The following is a 24,143-nucleotide window of genomic DNA, read 5'->3' on the forward strand; positions in this document are numbered from 1 at the left end:
GACTCACTGGAAAAGACCCTGATGCTGAGAAAGATTGAAGGCAGGAGGAGAAGGGAATGACAGAGGGTGAGATGGTTGGATGGCATCACTGATTCTATGGTCATGAGTTTGAGTATGCTCTGGGAATTGGTGATGGACAGGGAAGCCTGGAGTGCTGCAGCCGGTGGGGTTACCAAGAGTCAAACACAACTAAGAGACTGAACTGAACTGAATGAACTAGAAAGGAGCAACTCCCAGTTCAATACTGGGCAAACTGGATTTGCACATTTCAGCCTGAGAGTTAGATTTTGTTTTAGAAGACATGAAATATCTCTAAGAAAATATCTTAGGTTTAAAACAACCTCTGTTAGGATGCTGGGCTTGTGCAGAGCATGCAACAACTCCCCTTCCATGGCATTGTATTAAACTGCTGACCAGGATGCTTCCCTAGAGGGTCATTTACAAAGCAAGGTGAGGCAAACACATGTTCTGATTTAACAGGGATAACCTCTTTCAAGCCTGTGCCCCCAGGATACACCTGCTATCCCATCAAAATTACGTGTGCAGTGTCAAGTTGCAAACAAATTATATGAATTCTTTGGTCACTCAAACAAAAGGTGACCCAAATTGACCACTGACATCAGCTAAGCACTCTGCTCAGAACTTCAATGCAAATTATTTCATTAAATCTGGATAGCATCCCTCAGAGATTCTACCAGAATTATTTTCACTTTACAGATGAGTAAACTGAGGTTACATAGATGGTACATAGCAAAACATAGATATTCACCCATGAGAATGATTCTAAAAGTCAGGATGCTTGGCCACAAACACCACAATAGAGCTAGGTGTCAGGGAGCTGTCTTCTTCTGGTTGGGAAAAATCATGTTTAGAAAAAAGTAAGCGAAAAAGATTAGAAAGAAAGGTAGAAGCTGCATGGTTACTTTACTAGCAGTATCAAAGTTTACACATCTTTTTCTTCCTTAGTCTAATCTATGAGGTTAGAATGTCCATTTCTATGGGTTTTTTTTTTAAAATATTTTTTGTTGATGTGGACCACTTTTAAAGTCGTTATTGAATTTGTTACAATATTGCTTCTGCTGCTTATGGTCTGGTTTTTTGGCCTCAAGACATGTGGGATTCTAGCTTCCTGACCAGGGATCGAACCCATAGCCCCTGCAGTGGAAGGTGAAGTCTCAACCACTGGACCACCAGGGAAGTCCTCTCGTACAAGTATATGTATGTGTCCAGAACTGTGGATGGAAAAAAATTCTAACAAGAGATGTAGTGGCATTTGCCACAAAGGTTATGACAAGAGTTCTAGTATGTTCCAGTTTTCACCTGTTGTAGATGAAATACTGTCCTTTATTTCTGTGCCTCTTCCCCCTTTCAATCTCAAAGATGTCCCAGTTTGGGTGACAAATTGTATGGCAGTCTTACCTATAAATAAAATGTTCATATCCATTCATTTCTGTTTAAGGACTTTGAATGTTGAACTGATATCCTAATGCATACCTTTTCATATTTCTGGGGATTCATTTAGAGGGCAACCAATGTGACGATTTATTTAAACATTTATCAAAAGCACTACACACAGCACTGGAAGGCGGGAATGAAGCCACGGAGGACGATGGCAGCCTGTGAGCCACACACAACCGTGAAAGAATCGTGACAACGTCCTGTGACAGGGCGAGGTGAGGCCGCCTCTGAAAAGGAGACTTTTTCAGTTGAGGGAGCTTTATTCTGGACATGAAATACAGGCACACATTTGGAGATCAGTGTAGCCAAGGAATATTCCAGAAGCATATAGGCTGTCTGCAAATTAAAGACCATGAGACAAAGAGTAAAGGGGCAGTTCTTTCTGCTTCCAAGGTCAAGCAGCGAGAAGACAGAGAGGGGGAAGCATGTGAATTCTTATCTCACCTTGTCAGGTAAGAGACGGTCTCTTCTTTGGAGCCTGGGGTCCCTGACGAGCTGCCACTGCCATTGCCACAGGACGTCCTGGGAGCTGGGGCGGAAGGAACGTCAAAGAAGAATAAAAATAGGGGCAGAGCTTTCCTGCCTCTCAGACCCCAGGGCCCCCTTTCTCCTTCTTCAGACCAAAACTAAAGAACTTTTCTTGGAGCTCTTTCTGTAAGCCCCAGTGCATGGTTCTGGCTTTCCTGTCACCTTTGGAGCAGGAGCTGGCTGGTGGGAACACGGCTGTACTCAGCACGGGCTCAGTGGTGCCTGAATCCTGGTTTCCTCCCCTATCTGCCAGCCACTGTTTACTGTTCAGGCTCCTCAGGGAGTTTAACATCCAGGATGTTCCACTGTATTCACTGAGACAGGATGGAGCATATGGACTCTCTGAACTGGAGAGAGATTAAGAAAGAATGCCTTAATCACCATGAAGAGACCAGCTTAGCGACTGAAAGTGTCCTGCAAATGTCTTACCTGAAGTTTGAAAAACAGTCCTAGGACTTATTAGATTTCACCCAAAGGTTAAGGAAGAAAAGAAGAAAACATTTTTATCAGTCATCTTTCAATTTTGCAGTTACCTACGCTTAAATCTTTGTGAAGAATGTTTACAGGTATTTCACCTTTGGTCATCCATTCTACAGAGCTGGCAGGAAAAAAGGACAATCTGAAAGCACTTGAAATGCTTTGTTATTTTTCAGCATAGAGAATATGAAAGAAAAATCTCTAGTTCCCGACACTGGGTGTCGGCTTCACTGAATCACCACACTATAAGGAAGTCCTGAATCACGGCTTCAGATGGAGACAAGATGGGAACTCCATCATGCCTGCGTGACTGTGGGGGATGGATTCAAAAATAAAAGACCTAAGTTTCAGCTGGTCCCAAACCACGGAGAATTTTACTCACACAAAGCGCCCATTTGCCAATGCAACGCTGGTAATTGGACACTTAATTACCCTATTTGCACACATAAATAAGGGGTGTGCCTGCAAGAAATCAGAGTCCACTCGTAAGACGTTGGCCCCAAGCAATGAAACCACATGCTTTTGTCAACAACTAAATTGATTAGAATCGTGTTTATTTCTGCTCGTGTTAGTCCACATGTATTTTCACTGGAGCCTGATGTCTATTGAGTTAAAAGCTTAGTGAAAAAAACCTATGTTATGCAGAAACCCTAGATAGTAATTGCCAACTATGTGCCAAGAATCTTTTCATTTTATAGAGAATGCAAGGTCTGAATCAAAAGAAATACTCTTTGCAATCTCATATGCTCAGGCAGACTCAGCAGCCGTATAGTCATAATAAAGACAGAAGGGCCTTTTAAAAGAATACTTTAAGCAAAATTTCCAGCATGGATTATTCTCTAGGGTAAATTGTTCAGGCATTGAATTTTCCCATTTCCCTAGGGCAGGTAAAGGAGTGAATTTTCTCTGAATATCTTCTAGCTGGACAGTGTCCTAACAATGTCCTTGGGGGAAATGTTCTCTGATTTAGAAGCATGTATTGTGCACTGGGCCATCTGGGCTGCCTCCCCATGAATAAAATCACCACGATGTGCTTGCCTCTTGATCTTTGATTTCATACAGACCTGGGTTCCAGCCATAGTTCTAACTTACGCTGCTGCTGCTGCTGCTAAGTGCATTACTGGGAACAGATTCAATTCCTTAGAGCTGCTAAATAATGGTGAAGGGGGATGAGAAAGCTTGCCATGAAGAGTCTGCTAAAGTGTCAAAGGTGAGGAGGCAATGAAGGTTCACCACAGCCCTACAAGAGCCAAGACATGGAAGGAACCTAAGTGTCCATCAATGGATGAACTGATAAAGAAGATGTGGTATACAATCACAATGAAATATTACTCAGCCATAAAAAAGAAGGAAATACTGCCATATGCAGCAACACAGATGGACCTAGAGAATATTATGTTTAGTGAAATAAGTCAGAGAAAGTCAAGTACTATATGATGTCATTTATATGTAAAATCTAAAAATAATACAAGTCAACGTATAAGCAAAACAGAAATAGACTCACAGACATAGAGAAAAAAAAAACATGATTACTAAAGGGAAGAGAAGGCAGGGAGAGACAAATTAGGGATTAACAGATACAAACCACTGTACACAAAATAGATAAGCACCCAGGATTTGCTTTTTAGCACAAGGAATTATAGCCATTCTCTTGTAATAACTTAGAATAACATCCTCAAAAATACTGAATCACTATGCTATACACCTGGAACTAATATAACATTGTAAATCAACTATAGTTTGATTAAAAGAAAAGGCAAAGGAGGGATGAGCAGGAAGGAATGATCAAGAGATCTGGTGATCTGAAGGTTAAGAGGACACTATCTTTGTTTTGGTCACTGATGGCTCAGTAAATCCTTGTTAAGTGACTTATTTGTCTGCACCACTTCTGCCTACAGGACTATTGCAGAGCATTCCTCGACAAGTAAAACCTCACCAAGGTGAAACAATATTGAACAAGACCTAGTCGAAAGACTCAAGGTGAGGATGAAGGGTCAAGATTGACCTTTGAGTTCTTTTCTAGCAATAAGAGGGGCTTCCCAAGTAGCATTAATGGTGAAGAACCTGCCTGCTATGCAAGAGATGTAAGAGATGTGAGTTTGATCCCTGGGTCAGGAAGATCTCCTAGAGAAGAAAATGGCAACCCACTCCAGTATTCTTGCTGGAGAATCCCATGGACAGAGGACCCTGGTGGGCTACAGCCCATAGGGTCGCAAATATTCGGACACGACTGAAGCAACTTAGCATACAGCAGTAAGATGCCTACTGGTATTCCATAGAGGGACTCCCCTCCAGGCTTGGGCCCCAAGGGCTCCAGCTGTGGGATGGTTGGAGCTGGTGGGCTGCCACCACCGCTGTGATGTCCTTAGGTTCAGCAGAGTCCAACCAATGCAGAGGAGGGGTCTGCCCGCTCTTAGCACGGTGAGAACCAGACCTGGAATCAGGCCAGGTGGGATGCTTAACTTCATCACTTCTTTTGCCTGTCTGGATTGTGGGACATCTGGTCACTCTTGCTTGGGCTCAGTTTCTTCTGTTATCACTTATATAGAGTATCTATCCATTTATCTATCTATGTGTGCATGCATGCTAAGTCACATCAGTCATGTCCAACTCTTTCTAATACTATGAACTGTAGCCCACCAGGCTCCTCTGTCCATGGGATTCTCCAGGCAAGAATACTGGAGTGGGTTACTCTGCCCTCCTCCAGGGGATCTTCCTGACCCAGGGATCGAACCTGCATCTCCTGTGACTCCTGCATTGCAGGCAGATTCTTTACTGCTGAGTCACCAAGGAAGCCCCTATCTATATATTAATATATAGCATCTCTTTCCCTATGTATATATTTATCATATATAGCTATATCTCCATCTCTTTTCTATCATCTATCATCTCTCTATATATGGCTCCTCTGTCCATAGCAAGAATACTGGAGTGGGTAGCCATTCCCTTTTCTAGGGATTCTGCTTGAACCTGGGTCTCTTGCATTGCAGGCAGATTCTTTACTGTCTGAGCCACTAGGGAAGCCCTGTATATATATCAAATATATCTATATAGGTATAGACATATCATCTATCTATTTATACCTATCAATCAATCATCTATCTACATCTCAGATATGAGCGGGAATACTCATTTACTTTCCCATTTCACATCTAAAACAGAATACAAATACATCACTACTGAGACCACTACGCTTCCATTCATTGTTCTTTTTCAAGTCTAATTTAAAAAAAAAAAATCATTCTGCCATTAGGAAGAGTTATGCGTGAAAATGACCAGATTGCGGGCAGAAGCTGAAGGCCAGGCTCTGTCACGCTCATTATCGAAACCAATTCCTCACCACCCTTTGCTCAAGTGCCACGGACATGCGCTTTCCTGACTTAGCGGGTTTTCTTGAGTACATGCTGCCTCCTTTGCTGAGTGACCTCAGTACAAGTTCAGTGGTAAATTGTTGCTTCTCTTTAAAATATATTTGCCACATTTGTTTCTCAGGAGGGAGCCTGCAGAGGTCCCCACACTGCAGTTCCAGAAGTGGAATGACAGTGGGCATTTTTACCTACAGTTTGGTTGAAAGAAAGAGGAAGCAGGTATATCTCATATAACACGACATGTTTTTCTTAAAAGCCTCTTGGAAATCTTTCCTGTTCTTGACAATCTTCCATCCCCTTTGCCAGCTGCGGTGGTTCCCTTTCCTCTTCCCCCTCTTACTGTCTCCCTGCAGCCTCCTTGGCCCTCGCCATCTCTGTGCTTCCCCCACCCACCACTCCAATCACTGTCCTCATCTGATGTAAGTGGAAGCAGCTTTCTTATCCTCACCCTTTCGTGATACATCCAAGGTCCCAGGCAGCAAAATAAAGACTGTTTGGGATGCATCTCCTTGGGGGCCTTGAGAATGGGAAGAGGCAAAAGGCAATGTAATGTTTTGGCTCAGACGGTAAAGAATCTGCCTGCAATGCAGGAGACATGGGGTTCAATCCCTGGGTCAGGAAGTTCCCCTGGAGAAGGGAATGGCAACCAACTCCAGTATTCTTTCCTGGAGAATTCCATGGACAGAGGAGCCTGGTAGGCTACAGTCCACCTGGTCGCAAAGAGTCAGACACGACTGAGCATCTAATACTTTCACTTTTACTTTGAGGTCTTTCAATTTCATAAATGCCATTTTCACTACCTATGGTTGATGAGCTATCATAACCAAGGAGATTGTTAACACCTAGAAGGAGCTGGTAAATATTTGAGGCTTACATTTTCCCCAGTCAGCATACATTTATACAAATAAATATTCATCGAGTGCTTTCAAACAAAGTGCCATCCCTAGACCACAGCAGAAACAGTACCTGGAAATGGTTAGAAATTCAGAATCATGGGCTTCATCCCAGACCTAATGAAGCCAAAATCTTCATTATTGATTCTGAATTTTAATATGCCCTGCCACTGATTCTAATGATTGCTCAAGTCTGAGAGTCACTGATTTACTCCATGAAGAGGAATCGTGATAGAAGCTCAGGAATGCACCCTGAGCCTGACTTGACTCCTCAGGAAACAGTAATGGTCTGTCAGGGAAGATAAGCATGTACACAAATGACTAAAATAAGATGGAACATATGGCATGTTAGAATCATTATTCACACATGGCACAGAATTGCAGAGAGAAAAGAAAGCTAACTGTCAGTGAGGGAATTGCTGAGTGTATTTTCCCACTGACTAGGTTGTACTTATGACTTATTTTAGTCAGTTGTCTCTCTGAGCCTTAACTTCCCCATTTCTAGGTTGGAACTAATAATACCCATTCTGATGAGTTATACTTGTGCTCAGTTCTAAGTTGTGTCTGACTCTTTGTGACCCCATAACTATAGCAGGCCAGGATCCTCTGTCCATGGGATTCTCCAGGCAAGAATACTGGAGTGAGTTGCCATTTCCTCCTCCAGGGGATCCTCCCTGATGAGTCATACCAATTAAATAAAATCATGGAAACTGAAAGTATCCAGCACAGAATCCTTGGCTCAAGCAGCAGTAGTTTATCCTTGCTGCTGCTAAGTCACTTCAGTCATGTCTGACTCTGTGTGACCCCATAGACGGCAGCCCACCAGGCTCCCCCGTCCCTGGGATTCTCCAGGCAAGAACACTGGAGTGGGTTGCCATTTCCTTCTCCAATGCATGAAAGTGAAAAGTGAAAGGGAAGTCGCTCAGTCGTGTCCGACTCTTGGCTACCCCATGGACTGTAGCCTACCAGGCTCCTCCATCCATGGGATTTTCCAGGCAAGAGTACTGGAGTGGGGTGCCATTGCCTTCTCCCAGTTTATCCTTAGTGCTCCTTATCTAAATTTTCTCAGGATATAGAAGGTTAAAAGAATATGTAATAAGATATCAGAATGTGGAATCCCAAGCTTTACAGCAATAACCATTGTCTTCCCAAGTCTGCTTTACTAGCTGATAATGAATATCAATTATAATCTAATGTCTCATTTCTGCTTTCCAGATTCATTGGCTACCAAGGAAGTTCCAGGATGGATTTTGTTCAACATTTGCACACATCAGGTTGGCAGTCAAATTTACCAGGGAAAACAGAGCTTTACCATTAGCAGTCACTACCATATTCTACTTCCAGCACTTATCAAAATCTTATCTCCCCCGAAAGGAAAAAATACAATGTTAATCATGTAGTGAACAATTTTTGAGTATCATTACTGTGTTCCAGGGCTTCCCAGCTGACTCAGTGGTAAAGAACTTGCCTGCCAACGCAGGAGACATTAAGAGTTGCAGGTTCGATCCCTGGGTTGGGAAGATCCCCTGGAGAAGAGAATGGCAACCCACTCCAGTATTCTTGCCTGGGAAATCCTATGGACAGAGGAGCCTGGCAGTCCACGGGTCGCAAAGAGCTGGACACTATTTAGCAACGAAACAACAACAACAGCACTGTGTTCCAGGGCAAGAAAGATGCTCGAGACAAGGAATAGAAAAGACAAATCTTGCTCTAGCTTTATAAGCTTATATTACAACAGTGGCTGGGGATCAGTTTATTCTGGAATTACAAAACTGAAATTTTTCTCAAGGATAGAGATCAAACTATGTTTGCATGGAACTATCTTTCTAGTCCTCAACAATGCTTGTGAGCAATAAGCATTTGAAAGTTAGAGTATGACTTTTACTTTCGTCCAGGTCTCAACAGGTTTTAAGATTCACAGGTGAGTAACAACACTGTTACTCCAGGAGAGTCTCTCCAGGAGATTTGTCCTCAGTGGATATAGACAGGCAAATAATGCACAAAGCACAGGGTGTGGAGGAAGCCAGTGTCAGCCCTGCTGGCTGCTCCTGCTGCTGCTAAGTTGCTTCAGTCGTGTTCGACTCTGCGCGACCCAATGGTCTGCAGCGCACCAGGCTCCTCCATCCATGGGATTTTCCAGGCAAGAGTACTGGAGTGGGGTGCCATTGCCTTCTCCGGCTGGGTGCTCCGGCCAGGTGCAATACCACCAAACACGGCCCCAGGCTCAAGAGAAGCCAGATTCCTCTAGATTTGCATTCAGTGGGGCCTCAAGGCAAAGATAAAACTGCCTGCCTTTAAGATGGTTGTGCTGATGGAAGTGCAGTCCTCAGGATGAAGGACTCAGACACAGGCCAATGGGATTTAAATGCTGTTCCTGTCAACAGTACTGGTTGTAGCACCTTTAAGAGTTCCACTGCTGGGAGCCTGTTTCCTTTTATCTGTAAAATTAGAATAAAAATACTTTACACTCAGAGCTGTCCTCAGGATTAAGTGCAATAATGGATTTTAAAGTAGTGAAAAATCTGTTATGCAAATATGAGGATTATTGTTATCTTCTGGGAGGAGGAATGCTGAGACGTTTCACACCCACTGGGCCATCTCCTAAGACCTGGACTCTGCCTGCTCAAGAGCAGGAAAGGTGTTGCCTCATCAAAGGTGCTTTCGCTCCGGACCTCTGGCTTGTCCTGCTCTCCCCAGCTGAGACAGGCTGGGACCCGCAACCTTGGCTGCAGTGCTTGCATCTGGACAAAGGCCTCCTCCAAGCAACAAAATACGAAGAAACCAGAAGGGACTGAAAATAACTGCGTGCATGTGCAGTTGGGGCAAATTATGACCACAAGATACAAAATGACCATCCTCTCAAAAAAATAAAATAGTACCTCCTACTGCCATTTCTGAAGCAAACGCAGGGTACTGCACATGCCACGCACACTCAAGGCCATCTAAGGGGCGGGCAGACCGCCTAAGCCCCGCCTCTAGCCTGACCCTGGACAAAGCCCTAACCTCACCCCTGTAAGGATGCAGCCCACAACCTCGCAGTGAGTGGCCGAGCCCAGGAACCTGTTGTCTGTTCTCCCTCCCCCTGCCACTGCAGGGGCCCCAGTCAAGCTTTGCCTGAATTCCTTGTCTGGCCTCTGATCAATTTCTATTGATTAAAGAGGCCAAGAGCCCTGGTTGTTCTCACAACTGAGGTAACCCTAACATTGATTATTAGATGAATGGAGGCTAAATGCAGTGCATTTTCCCCATTTGGAAGCTTGAGCATGGCTAGTCCCATATTCACCCCACACTCCCCAATCCCAGGCCCCTCCAGCCTCCCCACCAAATTTGGTTTAATCCTTCCCATGTTAAAGTTGCACCCCACCAAATTATCTGCTCCCTAAAGAGCCCCTCTCCTGTTGCCTTCACCTTTTCATCTCCCAGGGTACATGGCCGAGTGACTTCCATTGAACTTATGCTCAATATTACCCTTAACAAAGAGAAAGAAAACTTCATTTTAGCTGTTTATTTCCAACATTGTTTGGTTGGAAACCAAAGTTTCTTGTGCTTGAACGACCATCCAACATTATCCAGAGGGATAATTCATTGGTTCTGATCATATTTTTGAGTTGAGATGGCATCAGTGTTGGAGACATGAGAGTAAGCAAAGACGTCCATGTTTCTATTCTCATAGTGCTTAAGGGCTGGTTGCTATTAATTGTAAATGAGAACATTATAAATTACAAATGAACACCCAAAAAACAGAGGATTTGGCATTCTTTGGGCATACTCAGGTCCAACTGTGTATATAGCCAGAATCCATTCTGGTCAGTGTTTCAGCCAAAACTTTTAGAAATGAGTTTTTATTATCACTTCTAACCAAATATAGACTTTTTCTCTTTTTTAATTTTTATGTATTTATTTATTTGGCTGCATCAGGTCTCAGGTGCATCACAAGGGATTTTCGTTGCAGCGCTTGGGTTCAGTACTTGCATTGCTCAGGCTTGGTTGCCCCTCAGCATGCGGGATCTTAGTTCTCCAACCAGGGATCAAACCCACGTCCACCGCATTGCAAGGATCACTGGACTACCAGGAAAGTCCCCAAATACAGACTCTTTAGTTTAAAATATTAATATCTACTGCAAAGGAGATTAAAAAAAAATACCACTCCTGTAGTCACCTGTAAAGAGAGTTTTTTAGTATTTTGATTTTGATTATTAGATATAGACTGATCAGTCAGTGTCAGCCATTGCTGACTACAAGCCGCAGCCTAGGTGCAGACCCATGTCCACTGTAGACGCACCCACACAGAAAACCTCCCTGCCAGGGACAAAGCCCCAAACTCTGCTGCCTGATCTAAGAGTCTCACTCTGTTTCCTGATGTATGTACTTTGCAAAGTAGCCCTAAGAAATACATTTTAAAAAGAGAGACTCCCTGAAAACAACAACAACAACAACAACGAAAGAAAAGCTTCATACATTAGCGAGCACACAATGGTTCTGAGAAGTCCTGCAGTTAAAATAAAAAATCTGTTTGGCGTGTAACCCAGGCCTTCCCACGTTCATTCACCATAGGACCATTTCTCCAAAATATCTATAAATATACTGAAAAAATAATATTCCAGGGAAGGTATCTTTGGAATGCTCCGGTTTAACTCATTCAGATCCTACTCAGGTAGCTGTTTGTTTGGTTGTGCTGATTGTCATCAGAGGAACTTTGTAAAGGTAGAGCATTTTCCTAAGTCCATTGTGATCAATTACATCATGTGCTGAACTGACAACCAAAATTCTGTTTTGCCCTTTAACAGAGAAAGCAACCCAGATGAGAGGCAACAGTGTCTCTTTACCCTCCAAAGAGCCACAGAATGACCGCCTGGGGCCGGTGAAGGACTCACCCCACAAGCTGACACACGGTTCACTGTGCTACCTTTGTTTCATGTTGATTTTCCTAGCGTTGGTCTCTGCTTTGGCAATCTCAGATAAATTTCTAATTTTCCAAGATTGCCTGCAGTGAAGTTCTATCCCCTGAGATGGATTTTTTTTTATTAGTCTCTTAAGCAAGTTATACAATTCAAATCACCTCTCTCTGTCCACCCATCTGCTTGTTTTTGCTTTTCTTCCTCTCTGCTGGACGTGGGGTAGAAATCCTCCAGGCCTCCTCTCGCCCCTCCCTGTCCACTGCCCTAAACTCTCCCCCACCGCTCTGTCTATCCTCTCTGTCAGGAGCCGGGGCCCCTTCTGTTCGGATGGCTCGGGGCCCACCTGTACCAGCCCCATCTGTCAGCAAAGCAGCCCCAGCATTTCCTGAACCTGGTGGAGGAAATTCTCCTCCGAAGAATTGACGTCACTAGGTGTTCTCCTGAGAGTTGTGTCCTGAAAATGTAGCTACATTGAAGAAGAATAAAGGGCACTGCAGCGTGGAGTACAGGGGCTCACCATGCTGGCATGGATAAAATGCTTCTGCCACACAGCACGCCTTTCACCATTAGAAGCATTGCCAGAAAAATAGGAATAGGAAAAGAAAAGATCTTCAGGCTAACTAGAAAGGGCTCAGGGTTTATATTTTAATGCATAAGAAGATCCAGTGGATAAAATCTGTTTCCTAAACATGGTGTGAGCAAACACATTTGCAAGGTTATCCCCTCCCATTTGTCCAATTCAAGCAGTGCGGCAAGCCTTTGTGGAAGACATCATTCTGATTTCCTTCCTTGGCACTGTTTGTAAAGAAGGCAGGGGATCATAACCCAAAGGAACCATTTCCTTGAAAGGAAAGTCTATCTTTAATATTTAAAAGCCCCGATCTCCTAGAAAAGATATATAATAAAAAAGAGACAGAGAGGCTCTACACTTGAGGACTATAGTGATGCTTGGTTGTTTTTTCTCGTCTGAAATTTGGTTCCTATTCAACTCAGATTCATGTGTTGGCTTTAGAGGAGAACAGAATGGACCCAGCCAGCCACGGTGCAGTGCGTGCTGTGCGAGGACTGGACGTGCTCTGAAATCTGCCAATGGCCCCTGAAATTCATAGTTAGAGCCCTTGATGTCCACACGGCCTCTCGTTTTGATGCTGCCTTGCCTGCAAAGCACTGCAGCGACCCTGTTTATCTGGCCCCCGCACAACGTTGTCAAGACACATTTCCATTTTCCAAGTGACTGCTGCCACTGGGCCACAGTCTGTGCTCATTTCTCGAGTAGCTAAACCCTTTGACACTGTGGTTTTTAATTAAAATTACATTAAAGTTAATCAACCAGAAAGAGGCCGCTGTAGAAGGCAGGTTTGATTGCAACCTGCGAAGGGCACGGAGGCTGCCAACTCGCTAAAGATGTGCCTGCAGATGCCAATCTGCCTGCGTGAGCCCCACGGTTACAGAGCTGCTGCCGAGGGGTCAGGTCTGCAAGCGTTTTCCTGGGACTGTCAAACTGCACTGCAATGGCAGGAGCTCTCACAGAGTGGAAAAAGCAGACCAGCTTCTTCAGAGCACACTGTCCCCACACCTCTGCCATCGCCTCAACCACTGATGGGAAACTGACATCCCAACCGCTTCACCGTTAGACACAGCTGGGTTCCCCGAGAACCTGGGTTTTTCATTTGGGGAGGCTCCTGGACGCCCTGTGTTCTTCTGCAGGCTGAACTCCTGGTGTGTTGCATTGTGTTTGGCTTGCTCTGTTTTAAAAGGGACAAAGGAGACACTTGAATGCTCCAGGATGCCTTGTCTCCAGGTTCTTTATAAAAGGGCTTCACTGGAAAATGGCAGCCCAGCATTGCCTTCCTAAGCTGAATCAAGAGACTAGCAAATCAAACTTCACATCTAGGGCTTGTTATTTCATGCCTACTGAATGTGGCAGTGGTGTGGAGCTGAAGATTTAATTTTTATTTTCATTCCTTTCTTCTATGATTAATTTACATAATATACCTGAGCCTTAATAAAGTACCTGGAACTTGGTAAGAGATGGGTTTGCTTTCAATAAGTGTGCATTGCTTATCTCAGTTATCCTTGTTTAAAGCTATAAAACTACCATTAGGACAAAAAGTCAGGTGTCATTTTATCCTGAGTACCAACTCTTATCTCTTGGAAATTGCAGCCTAAATCACCATGTTGAGAAAGATTCCAAGGCAGCATCCAGGTAATCAAGCAAAGAGTGATCTCAGTCAGACTTTGAACAATATCCTTGTTCTAAGTATTCATGTATGGAGGGGAGAGCTGGACCATAAAGAAGGCTGAGAAAGAACTGATGCTTTCAAATTGTGATGCTGGAGAAGGCTCTTGAGAGTCCCTTGGACTGCAAGGAGATCAAACCAGTCACTCCTAAAGGAACTCATTGGAAGGACTGATGCTGAAACTGTAGCTCCAATACTCTGGCCACCTGATACAAAGAGCTAACTCACTGGAAAAGACTATGATGCCGGGAAAAATTGAAGACAGAAGGAAAGGTGGCAACAGAGGATGAGACAGTTGGATGGCATCATCAACTCAATGGATATGAGTTTGAACAAACTCTGGGAGATAGTGAAGAATGGAGAAGCCTGGCGTGCTGCAGACCATGGAGTCTCAAAGAGTTGTACGCGATTGAGCAGCTCAACAACAAATGTTCGGAAAGTAATATCAAGATTATGTCAGAATTCTGTGGTTGCTTCAGAGTAAACTGATAATGCCTTGGGATGATTTACAAGGAAAGAATGAACTTTGAAGAGGAAAAGTAACTAACTTAACTGAGTTTCAAACTGTCCTTAAAAGCTGGCAAAATTTTTATATTATAGATCCCGGAGTGGCCTCCTAAGCCTAGCAGCTGATTCTGACCCAGCTGTTGGTCCTGTAATTTGTATCCATGTCCTGCGCAAGGTCTGCCCACATGCTCTGCTCAGAGGCAAGTTTCTCGAGGCAGGTGAACCTCAAGTGCCATGTACATCCTAACTGTGAACATTAATGACTCCCTATAAAAAGTTATTTATAAAAACAGAATTTTGTTGCTTTAAAAAGTTAATTCTGTTTTCTATAATGAGATCTAAGGGCAAGTCTGCTAAGGAGGAAACTGGTTCTTAAAATATTTTCTCTTCTCTAATAAAAAGAGAAATAAACCCTGCAATGAGTTTTTGTTTGTTTTGCTTCTCTGGCCACCTTACTTCTGATTTATTTCCTTTAAATGTAACCATGATGCCTGGAGTCACAGCAGCCATCTTCTGACCATGTGGCACACGAACCAAGACCCAGTAATAATAATATTTCCGAGAATAATAAAAAGAAGGATGGAAAAGAATTTGGAGCTGTAAAGACTTTTTTTAACTGAACTGGAACCTCTAGATTCCTTGCTCTGTGAAATAACTGTCATAGTACTTAAGTCACTGTTAGTTGGGGAATCTTTTACTTGCAGCTACAAGCTTTCTAATTTATATATTAGTCTTGTTTTCCCAACATAAAGAATAAAACATCACAATTTCATCCCTTCCACTTTAACATTTTAATCATGTTACATCTTTGTGTCTGGTGTACATCAAAACTCTATTCCTTGTAGAAGTCCTTCATAGGGAAACATATCAAAGGTTAGCTTTTCTTGCCTAGTCAGATATTTAGGATAGTTTCTCTCTTCTGGCCTCTGTGATACCTCTATGAAACTTTCTCCAGTCAATATTTAAGTGTTTTCTCCTCTGGCTTTAAATCAAACAGGAGTTCTCTTGTCCACTGGAATGCAGTTTTCCTGTGAGAAAGTGAACATTTGCTTGGTGTCTGCCTGTGGATGAACCATCAGAGCATCCCTGATGCTTGGGGATAGGCAATAAAGAGGTTGAGGCCATGGGCTGATTAGCTGGACAAGCTGAGACCCATGAAGATAAAAGAGAAAGATGAGGCTAAGGACGCCACAAGCCACCTCTGAAAGCCCCGTGACTGCTCCTGGAAAGGCAGTGAGCCCTACTACTCACATATGCCAGCCACGGAATTGTCTGGAAAGCTGGCCAATTCTGCTACCTACACTGACAGACTGAATGCAAAAATATCCACCTACGTGTTTTTCACAAGAGATATCTCCAGGGGATAAACATGCAGAAAAACTGAAAATGAAAGAACATAAAAGATAGACCACACAAATACTACACAGAAGAAAGGGAAATAGCTCCAGCACACAGGATTTCAAATTAAAGATTCAGCTGGAGTGCTCAGATATGGTAAATATCCAATACCCTGCAAGCATCCAGGAGGTGCCTGCACTTGTTCCAACCACTGGCGCAAAGGGCAGTGTGTGCCCTGGGACAGCCCTTTCCAGGCCTCGGGCCTGGAGGAGGCTGCTGCTCCGTGAGCCAGTTGAGAAGGAAACAGAGAAACAGCCAGTCCTTCCTCTGCCATTGTCCTGGAGAGGGTGAAGGAACAGGGAAAACTCTTGTTTTGATGACAATTCAGAGGAGGATTAAGTACTGATTAATACTATACAATAAAATACAACACAACACAACAAAAAAAATCTATTAGGATGCTATAAATAGAGCCCTAAACATTCAATGGGGTCAAACATACGGTTGAATCACAGGAATATTAATAACATGATGAGAGTGAGTCTGCACAGCTAAACCTTTGAAAGTTCATGGGCTTGTGTCACATCTGAATTAGTGCTGTTGCATGGCCTGCGGTGGGCCAGGGGTCACGGTTGGGATTCTCTAGAATAGCAGATGCTAAGGCAGATTGTGGGGTACAAGGTATTTATGATAGAGTCACAATCAACATGTACCAAAGAAATGGGGAGCAGCAGGATTGGGCAGGGAGATGGCAAACTTGGAAAGCACGGCTGTGCTGTACTGTCCAGGGTCAGGTGGGATGCTGGGCCCATACAGCTTTGCCTGGCTCAATCCCTGCATAGAGGTGGCCCCAGAGGGTGTGACCTCAGTCAGGGCAGCTCTCTGCAGCTAAGCCCACCCTCCAGCAGCTGGAGGCAAACCTGTCCGTTAGACACTTCTTGACTGTGCTGTCTGACCATAACTGTTTCTGATCTCCTGTCTTTATTGGGGTAGACAAGATGGCCCACATCAATGACCATTAATCATGTTTCTCAGACCCTATTAAATCTAGTTCCCTGACTAGGGATCAAATCAGGGCCCCTTGCATTGGGAGCACAAAGCTTTAGTCACTGGACCACCAGGGAAGTAAAAAAATATTGACAGGAAAATTAATGACTGTTAATGGCAGTATGTCTAAGGAAATATTTTCATTTGGACTACATGGCTCCAACATTCAAAGAGTATGAATCTTTCAAATACTGTTCCTTCCAGTGAAGAAAATGAAATTTCTGCTTTTTTGATAGGGTATATGAATTAACTCCAGTATTCTTGCCTGGAGAATCCCATGGACAGAGGAGCCTGGTAGGCTACAGTCCATGGGGTTGCAAAGAGTCAGACATGACTGAGCAACTTCACTCACTCACTCATGAATTATATAGGGCTTCCCTGGTAGCTAAGCGGGTAAAGAATCTGCCTGCTATACAGGAGACCTCGGTTCAATTCCTGGGTCAGGAAGAGTCCCTGGAGAAGAGATAGGCTACTCTTCCCTGGTGGCTCAGACGGTAAAGAATCCACCTGTAATGCGAGAGACCTGGGTTTGATCCCAGGGTAGGGAAAATCCCCTGGAGGAGGGCATGGCAACCCACTCTAGTATTCTTGCCTGGAGAATTCCCATGGACAGAGGAGCCTGGTAGGCTGCAGTCCATGGGGTCATAAAGAGTCAGACATGACTGAATGGCTAAGCACACACACATGAATTATCTAACAAGGTTGGAATATTATATCTTATCCAGTTTTTAAGGATGTTGATCTTTTTTGTACCATATGTTTGACACGAAGAACATTTATTACAACATGAGACAGTAGAGGTAGAAATCCTTATAAGTATGAAAAATGTATGAGAAATGTGCTTTTCACTTCTAGCACACTGAAAGATATAAAATAAACAAATGTTGAGGATTTCATCAACCGTGGATCCAAGAACCGAATTCCATAGATTCAATCTGTAAGTCTAAAGAAACAAATTCCAATTAATTCATTAGTACATTTAAATTTCTGATAAGCAAGACTTACAAATTAAAACACCTTTATTTTTACTGCAATAAAACAACATAATGAAATTTTGTTTGGATTCTTGCACTTTTGTTGAAACTTCACCCCATTCCACACCTGTATGAAATGAAAGTTACTGAGCAAGAGTTATTTTAAAAATGCTTATACACTCTTTTCAAAAACAACAGTAAACAGTATTATTGACAGAATCAGCAACTTAATTAAAAAGTCTGTTAATGATGGTGTTAACAAACCTGGCATATTTTCAATTTAGATTGACACTATTCAAATTGATATGTCATAAAATCTGGATGAGAACACTGGCTATCTAAATTAAGAGCATTAATTATTTGAAAATATTGGCAGCTATTACAGATGTTCTGTGATCAAATTATATTTTTTAGTAAAAATATTCTTCTTAGAAGTCAAGATGAAGTCATGGGTTGTGTGCTATTTACCCTTGAGCTAGAGAAAAATCACCAACACATAACTATCCATAACAGCAAAGCTTTAAATAAATAAACAAATTGACTGCTTTAAAGAGGAGTATGCATACTGTTTGGATTTCAAACTTGAATGACTTTTTTGCTACTTCACTCCTTTAGCAAATATACTGAGCTCCTAATATGTGCCAGGCATTTCTGTAGGAGCTGAGAAGTATGGAAGTATGATGCTGTTGCTTGATTTTATTACCAGAATTTAATGTGTCTTATTAAATAGCAGTGACACAATAGCTGCTTGAAAACTCTGATGACCTAAAATTAAAATTTTGATAAGGTTCAAGTGTTTCTAAAGGGTTACATCAGAGGAAAACACATATTATTTAGTGTCTCCTTGCCCCTCCATAATGAGACCACAGTGGCTTCAGCCCTCAATACTGCCTTTTCTTCAGAAGTCCCAACTAGCACCTCAGTTTTCTGGGATGGTGTAAGATGATGGCTTATACTCTCAAAGCTGGCACAACTTTCAAGCCCCTGAGTCCTGGAAGTTTCCTCTGTCCCACTCATTTCACTACACAGAATGTCGATGTTTCTTATTGTCCATAGCAATCACGCACATCATGTCCTAAAACTCGTCCCATTTTTCACAACTCTCAAGGCACACGAGTCTACTTTCTACTGAACAAACTGATCTGACTTCTTCTTCCTCAAAGACCTTTACACCTGCTGGTCCCTCTGTCTGGAATGCTGTTCTTCCAGATTGCACCCTCGCATCATGCAAGTCACTGCTGGAATGCCACCTCCTCCAGGCCCTACCTAAAATAACACACCCCCATCTCAGTCTCTACCTCAATACCCTGCTTTAATATTTTTCACCATGTTTGACGGTTGTTGATATATTATGTATTTATTCATCTGTTTGTCTGTCACCCAACTAGCATATAAGCTCCAGGAGATCACTGGACTCAGACAATGTTCAGAATATACTGAGGATATAAAAGTTGATCAATTAAAGTCTGCTGAATGAACATGAATGAACGTGAGTTTAACAGACTTCACTGAAGAGTTTTGGGCTAAAATAAAGAGGGGCTCAAACTACAGCAATATAAATTATCTTAAGAGGAACCACAAGCATCCACCTTCTCAAGACTTTCCTCTTTGAGATGAAAACAACCAACTCCTGCTCTTGTTTTAGGAAGAGGAGTTTTCCCTTCTTCAGGATTTCTGGCATGAACTTATACTCATTTTTTGAGGATTCACATTCTGCCCTGGCACTTCCCAATATGTTTTTCCAAAGACAGTTCTTTCCTCTAGAGAAAAGTGGTAAAGAATCCACCTGCCAATACAGTTAGATATAATAGATCTGGGTTTGATCCCTGGGTTGGGAAGAGCCCTTGGAGGAGGATGTGGCAACCCACTCCAGCATTCTTGCCTGGAAAATCCCCATGTACAGAGAAGCCTGGTGGGCTACAGTCCACGGGGTTGCAAAGTTAAACATGACTGAAGTGACTGAGCACACACGCACTTATCTACTCTTCAAAGGTAAAAATTTCTCCACTTCTTTAGATCATTAAGTAAAAGTAGTATTAAATCAAAATCTTAAGTTTTCTTAAATTAAGAAAACTTAACACTTAATTCTTCGATCCCAGATAGAATCTATTTATTCGGTTAACAGATGTAAGTGAAAGACTACCCTAATCCCAACAAGTAGGAGCTTCCTTTAGTTTTATTGAGTAGTTGACTTGCAATATTACTTTCAGGTATATGATATTTGATACTTTGGGAGCTTACACTCCAGACAAAGTTATTATAACATATTGCCTGTATTCCCTGTCCTACATTTGTTTAATAGTAGTTGTTTGCATCTTAATCCCCTTCACCTGTTTTGCCCCTCCCCCAACTCCTCTCCTTACAGGTAACCACTAGTTTATTCTCTATATCTGTGAATATGTTTCTGTTTTATTTTTTATATTTCACATAGAAGTGAAAACATAGGTATGTGTCTTTCTCTGTATGACTTATTTTACTAAGCATAATACCTTCCAACTCTATCTATGTTGCTGCAAATAGCAGAATTTTGTTCCATTTTATGGCAGAGTGGTATTCCATTTTATATATGTACCACATCTTCTTTATCCATTTATCTGTTGATGGATATTTATGCTGTTTTCTTATCTTGGCCATTGTGCATAATGGTGCTATGAACTTTGGGTTACAATGTTCACCCCAGGGCTGGGGTGCCAAATATGGGGCTTGAATCCACTAGACGGCTTCTCCTCCCCTCCAACCAGACCTGTGTGGTTCTTTCTTATTAAGAGCCACTGGTAGAGCCATTCTGTGAGTCTTCAGGGCATGCTCAGAGAGAAACCAGCGTTTTACAGAGAGGTCACAGTTCTCCTTTCTGGGAGCAGGATGACTGACAATGGAGGGCTCACAAGCGCCCTGTGAAACTGTGCAATGAGACAGGGTGCTTCGTTTTTGTTAATTCTAAGTTTGAAATGTGTCATCTGTACTCTAGAAATGCATCAGGAATAAGAGAAAGAAATGGACTGGGGTAGAAGAGAATTGAAAGAAAGGAGAAAAGAAACCAACCAGTGAACTCAAATGAGTTCTACAGCTGAGTTCATAGTTTGTTCCAATGTCAATTTCCTGGTTTAGGAAATACAGTGCTGATATAAGATGTTACCTTTGGGTGAAGCAGCCTAAGGGATACTTTGAAAGTAATTGTGCAAATTCTTGTGAGTCCAAGGACTTCCAAAAAGAAAAAAGCAATATTCTTTTTAAAAAGGAATCAGAGGTTGGAGAACAAGATGGTGGAGGAGTAGGCGGACATGGAGTCCATCTCTCTCCACAGATACATCAGGAATACACCTTCAGACACAGACGTGCATGCAGAACACCAGCTGAGAGCAGACAGGAGGACCTGACCAGTGGAAAAGAATATATAGAACCACGCAAAACTCAGTAGGATGAGGAACTAGGGGGAAAAACAGGAGTGTTAGTAGGACTGGACATGCCCTCAGCAGGTGGGGGAACTGAAACAGGGGTCCGATCCCCACAGCGGGGCAACTATCTGAGTCAGAGGAGAAACATTTAAGGCTGAGAAGGAAACAGCTGATCTGTGGCAGCCTAAATGGAATGAGAATCAGACAGTCCTTGCTGCAGCCATACATACCCTGGACAGGAACACTGGTCTCCTGGAAGGCGCAGCAGCTGGGAGCTCGAGTTTAGGGATTGTGGAGCAATCCCAGGGCGAAGGCTGCTGTTGAGTGTGGAGAGTCGGATTGAGGGGGTGTGAGGAAGGAGACTGTGGTGGGAAATGCCAGTGGAGGAAAGCCAGGCAGCCATGGAGCAAGGCAGTACTGCTGAGTCATGTGTAGGGGCTAGAGCCATCACCATAGCCTCTCTCTCCCCACACACCAGCATTAGCAGCTGAACAATAGAGAAGCTGGGCCATCAAATGCCTGATGCACTTAACTACAGAGTAGGACCACACCCGAGGTGCTCCTTTCAGTGACTGATGCGACAAACCACAGAATAGGACCCCACTCAGGGTGCCCCTTTAAGTGCCTGACGTGCCAATCTACAGAGTAGGACCCCAGCCAGTGGGGTGCCCTCTATGTGGCTAACGCGCTGGACAACAGAGAAGGACCCCAGGCAAGGGAGCCCTCTAAGTGCCTGAACAGGTGGAGCTACGGCGAAAGACTGGCCAAAGAGGCCTTCTGATTGCCAGCTACAAGAGGCTCAAAAAAATAGACTCTGATAGGCCATAACTCTTGCAGCAGAGGCAGTCCGTGTCCCTGCACACAGGGTCCCCACAAGCCAAGCAGCTGCGCCACCTTCACACTTGACTCTCACAGAGGCAGAGCTGCCACAGGCAAAAAAAGTCTTGCATCTATGCACGCAGGATTACTTTGCGACCCTGTAAGCTGTAGCCTGCCAGGCTTCTCTGTCAGAGACAGGGTTCTCCAGGCAAGAATATTGGAGCGTATTGGCCAATACTGGTTGCCATATCCTTCTAGAGCACTATATTTCCTGCTGCCCTAGCCGCCAACCCCGCTGAGTACCTGGTGCTGCCAAAATCCCTGCAATCCAAGCAGCTGCACCACCTCTACACCTGGCCCCCACAGGGGCAAACCCAAGCCCTCCAGGGAAGTCTCAGGAGCCAAACCCCAGAGGACAACCCACATGCAGAGGTGGAAATAAAACCACAATTGAAACCCAGGGGCAGGCAGCCAAAGAAGAAGACCCAAAACCTTCCCACCAGCTGTACAAGCTGCAGATTAAATCCACACGATCAACTAAGCAAATTCTATGTTGATGGGATATATAAAAGGCCATTGAGAGCTCCCACAAAAGAAAAAGCACTAGCTCTGATAGCTGTGGACATTGGAGGCAAGAACACACAGGAGTGGGACCAGATTAGAATCTGAGCTGCCCCCACAGCAGATCCAGAGACCAGCACAGTGTTGGAGGGCATCATAGAGAGGTGAGGGGGACTGTGACTCCCAGCGAGGGAAAGGACTCTGACAGCAGTGACCCAAGAAAAATACTTATTATTCTTATTTTTTTCACTTCTTCTGTAGATTCTTTTGGATTTTTTTATTTTTTTCTTCTCCATTTTTCCCCCTGTTATAGTTGTTGATTTTATTGGCACGAAGAAATCCAATTAAGCTTTTGAGGTTTTTTTTTCCTCCTCAGTCCCATTTTTTATTGTTGTCATAAACCTCTGCATCTACATTGGGCTTTTGCAGTTCTGTGGAGCTTTCCTCTTTTTTTTTTTTCTTTTCTCTTTTTTTAATTTTAAGTTTTTAAACATTATTATTTTCTACATTTATTCCTTTGTTTGCTTTTGCTACTGTTCTTTTCCCCTTGCAGTTAATCTTTAATGTATATAAATCTTCTTTATCCACCTCTATTTAACTTTGCATATCTATTCTTATTCTTTCTCTTCTTTCCTCTCAATATATTTGTTAGTTTTGCATTGCTTTATTCCTCAATTGCCACCTTGCTTTAGTTTTGTTTTCCAGTTTGTGCTTTAATTAGTTTTGTTCTTAACTGGTAGATATAATTTTTGGTTTCCTTTGTTCACTGGGTCAGTCTATTGTACTTTATTTTTGTTGGACTGTTTTGATTTTGCTTATGGGTATATGTGTATATTCCATTATTTTAATTATTATTTGCCTGACTTTGTAACTGCCATTTGTCTGGGGTTCATGTTTGGTTTCTCATTTCTGAATAGTTTTAATATCACTTAATGCCATAACAAACCACTTGTGGAATCTTTGTTCCTGACCAGAAACCAAGCCCTGAGCCTTTGGAGTAGGAGCACTGACTCAAAGACCCTGGAGTACCAGAGAACTAACCCTAGGGAGGATCAAATAGTGAGAATTGACACAAAGGAAACCACTGAATACATACAGCACCCTGCATCACCCAACCACCAGTAGCACCCTGTGTGGGATGCCTCATCTAAACAACAAACAAAACAAAAATACAAATCCAATCATCAGCAGACAGGATTACCACCTTACTCAGCCTTGCCCACAAGAGGAAAAACAAACAAACAAAATGTTAGCACAAATCTCACCCTATACAAACCTCACACAAACCACTGGACCAATCTTAGGAAGGCAGAAACCAAAGGAAGAAAGAATTCAACCTTCTTCAAGGAAAGAATTCAACTTTCCTTGAAGCCTGGGAAAGGAGACCTCAAACACAATAACTTAAAAAATAATAATGAAAAGACAGAGAAATACTGCACCAATGAAGGAACAAACTAGAAACACAGAAGTCCAAATGAATGAAGAACAAATAGGCAAACTACCTGAAAAAGAATTCAGAATAATGATAGTAACGATGATCAAAAACGTTGAAAACAAAATGGAGAAAATGCAAGCATCAATTAACAAAGACCTAGAAGAATTAAAGAATAAACATACAGAAACAAACAACACAATTACTG

At 42.9% G+C, this 24,143-nt stretch overlaps 1 long non-coding RNA gene across 7 annotated transcripts in view; it reads right to left on the bottom strand.

Moving 5' to 3' along the window:
• LOC129635212 (uncharacterized) overlaps positions 1 to 24,143 on the bottom strand; it is a 149,161-nt gene that overhangs the window by 106,425 nt on the left and 18,593 nt on the right. The window contains exon 2 of one of the 7 annotated variants that reach the window (XR_008706153.1): positions 1,903 to 1,987. The exons of 5 other annotated variants lie outside the window; for them this stretch is intronic. This is a non-coding gene — a long non-coding RNA (uncharacterized LOC129635212). Of the gene's footprint in view, positions 1 to 1,902; positions 1,988 to 17,544; positions 17,698 to 24,143 lie in introns of those variants that run through there. One more of the 7 variants, XR_008706151.1, reaches the window with a different exon arrangement.

Source organism: Bubalus kerabau, chromosome 20 (assembly GCF_029407905.1).
Source record: "Bubalus kerabau isolate K-KA32 ecotype Philippines breed swamp buffalo chromosome 20, PCC_UOA_SB_1v2, whole genome shotgun sequence".
NCBI lineage: Eukaryota > Metazoa > Chordata > Mammalia > Artiodactyla > Bovidae > Bubalus > Bubalus kerabau.